This window comes from Magnolia sinica, chromosome 12 (genome assembly GCF_029962835.1).
Source record: "Magnolia sinica isolate HGM2019 chromosome 12, MsV1, whole genome shotgun sequence".
In the NCBI taxonomy this organism is placed as follows: Eukaryota; Viridiplantae; Streptophyta; class Magnoliopsida; order Magnoliales; family Magnoliaceae; genus Magnolia; species Magnolia sinica.
In genome coordinates this window covers 69,304,012-69,307,360 of record NC_080584.1, presented here as the reverse complement: position 1 = coordinate 69,307,360, position 3,349 = coordinate 69,304,012, and the positions used below count along the sequence as shown (strand labels likewise).

At 36.4% G+C, this 3,349-nt stretch overlaps 1 long non-coding RNA gene across 1 annotated transcript; it reads left to right on the top strand.

Annotated features, from left to right (window-relative positions):
- The first annotated feature begins 441 nt into the window (after positions 1-441).
- LOC131220616 (uncharacterized) lies at positions 442-1,290 on the top strand. Its single transcript, XR_009158728.1, has 2 exons — positions 442-910; positions 1,029-1,290. It is a non-coding gene; the product is annotated as an uncharacterized LOC131220616 (long non-coding RNA).
- The last annotated feature ends 2,059 nt before the right edge of the window (positions 1,291-3,349 follow it).

Sequence of the window (3,349 nt, the reverse complement as noted above, 5' to 3'; positions counted from 1 at the left end):
ATTAGATCTTCGGGCCACCGAAGTTTTGGATCAAGCTGATATTTGTGTTTTCCCTTCATTTTTTGAAGGGCTTCAAGGTGAGTTTTATCATTTATTATTTTATTTTATTTCCATTTTTTGAAGCTGTTATAAATTTTGAATTTATTTTTGCTTGCAGGCTGTCAAATTTGCTCGCATATGTTGGTGTATAGCCTTACAATTCTCAAAGGTACTCATGGAACTTAACAGGATCATTGTACTCATGGAACTTAACAGGATCATTGTCCTATAAGTCTCAGTATATGTTTTGCTTTAGCTGTGTTTTGATTGTGCTGGATTTTGGCTCATGCCATCACCATATGTTAGCTTGGCTATATGCTAGACTAGAAGATTCAGAAATAGAATTGACCATTATAGTGTGTAAAAGAAAAACCAAAAGATTAATTAGTTTGTTGTCTGCTGCATAACATTTACTTGCCGAGACTATTAATTGGCAACAGTTCTATTGTAATTTTTTAACAGTTACATACCAATGTTTACTGACATACGTTTTGAAAGTAGCCCTTGTGTGTAACTGCTTAGTCTAGCTTATTTGACGTGGCACTGCCATTCAATTTTTCTCATTTTGCATATAAGTATTAAGAGATTGTGAGGTTGGTTGCAGGAGATGTATGAGGAAGCCAGTCAAGTGGCAAATGATGCAGCTGGTGGTATTCGGACAATTGCATCTTTTTGTGGAGAATAGAAGGTAATGTATCTTTACCAAGAGAAATGCGAGGTCCCAATGAAGCATGGAGTCCGACAAGGAATTGTAAGTAGCGTAGGCTTCAGCTTCTCCTTCTTCATGGTCTTCTGCACCAACACCCTCATTTTCTATGCCGGTGCTCATCTTATACAAGATGGGAAGACAACATTTTCCAAAGTTTTCAGGGTAAGTAGAGAATCTCTGTATTCTTCTCATTCTCATTCTTCTTGTTCTTACTCTGATTTTCATTTGTGGTTGTGTGATGGCTTTCAACTGCATGTTTTCTTTGCTTTGATAATGACAGCATTTGGAGTCTCATAGACCAGCGCAATAGCTCCAGATGCAACCATTCACTTTTAAATGTAGGACTGCCATGTAAAAATAAATAAATAAATCAGTATTTTACTAGTTTAATGGGGCCTTTTATTTTTTATATGGGAAGCATGTTTCCTGCACAAGTTTGTAAGTTAAAAAATTAACTTTATATGGACTGATGTGTTTATATTGGTGAGTCCAATCTGTATTACTTTCTAATGGCATGAATAAAGACTTCGTTTTTTTGGCCATTGTCGAATTCGATACATTGGCCATGCAAACATTTATGGCCAATGGCATGAATAACTGCTTAGTCTAACTAGTTAGTTTATTTGTTGATGGTTGTTTTTGTTTTGTTCTTAATAAGTTGAAGGTGTTTTTTTTTACCCATTGATTTTTATTTTTTTTTCATTTGTCTTCAATTGTTGTTTCTTTTTTGGTAGTAATTTCAGAAATCTAACAAGTATATTTTAGCCCAGGTTACCATGTACTGTGTTTGTGCTATGTTTAGATTCCCTGATATGTAGAAGAGGTAGAAATATGCTTAATTATCTACGTTGCTGCCTTAGTGGTTAATGCATCCAAACGTGTAGTAAAACGTACTTGCTGATGTGAATTGGGTTTTCTCTCCTGTATCTGTAATTTATTCCTTGCTTTTTTCAATACATTTCATGATAGAATCATCCTTGTTATGGAAGTTATCAATGTTGTTTCTGTAATTAAAACTAAAACTTCTTTGGTTGAAGAGGTTGTTGGATCTGAATGTGGATTCTAATAGTGTCTTGATATGCAGAACCCAGGCTTTGACTTCTCACAGGCCCAGTTTAGTGGAAATTGCCCTGATCCAAGGACATTCATGGGTGGAAGAGTGTGCATGGACCCTGCATGAAATTCGGGTTAGCCTATCTTCCAACCTTTTGATCTCTATCTTTTGATCTGTTGTGATGCATGGTAGTAATTTTGTTATTGTTCTGTTATATATTTTGAAGGAGCTTTTGTTGATGTGATGCAGTCCTGCTTTATGCATTTCAGTGCTATGTGGCTCGACACCATTAATAATTGCTAATACGTTCAATTGTTTTTTATTTAGTGTTTGGATGGTCCAATATAGTCTTTTCTTTTGCCCAAAATTGCATTTTGGATGTTTGCACTCTGAATTTTTTACTTTTTTTTTATTTGCTTTTAATAAGAACTTCTATACCACTTAAGAAAAAGTACCCATAAAAATGTTATTTTAGCCCTGCTGGCTAAATGTGGTGCACAAAATGAGACATGGAGCTTTAGTGAGAAAATGAACATATGGTGATCATTGCCTGACTTCTCATGGGCGGCGTATGCTCTGATTAATGAGGGTGGTAAAGTCTCAGTATATGTTTTGCTTTAGCTGTGTTTTGATTGTGCTGGATTTTGGCTCATGCCATCACCATATGTTAGCTTGGTTATATGCTACACTAGAAGATTCAAGCTGTTTAGTATCTTTGGCCTTCTTTTGTACCATCCAACAGTTGCACCCCACCGTGAGAATGGGACACCTCATGTGTGTGTATGACATTCAGCTGTCCAACAGATGCACCCCACCATAAGAATGGGAAACCTTGAAAATCAGGCGGTTAGGAGAGCCACACCATGGAAAGCAATGGCAATGAAGGCCCACCTGACCGTTGGATTCAAATTGATTTTTGGAGTCTCATCATCATGATGGGGCAACCCTGATGCATGTGGGCTGGTATACACATACTATATAAAACAACCAAAAATTGCACTATATAACAAATTCTAGTGGTGGGGCCCACTGATTGTTGGCTTAGGTTGGCAATTTAATTTGAACTCATCATGGTGGGGTTCACTTGATGGATGATTTGGACGGCATACACACACCTCTGTGGACTCATATTGAATCTCTATATTTTCTTCATGCCGCCCCCTCCTATTATTCCTGTGGGTCCAATATGATAATTGAGTTCCGAAAATGATGAAACTTGATCTTCCACACCTTATACTTTTTTGAAAATTTAAGATATTAATAGAGTTATCTTTATATATATATATATACACACACACGCGCGCGTACATAGGGAACAAGAAAGAGAGTTGGAGTAGTTTAAACCCGTTGTAACTATTCTCTACATGTCAACAATCACTCCAAACCATTGATAAAGTGGGGCCTGCCTAATAAAAGTCTTTTATATATATATATATATATACACACACACACACACACACACACGACTGATGATTTTGCATTCATCCCATTTTTAAAAATTTCTCTGCTTTTTCCAGATTCTAATAGTTTCTTGATATGCAGAACCC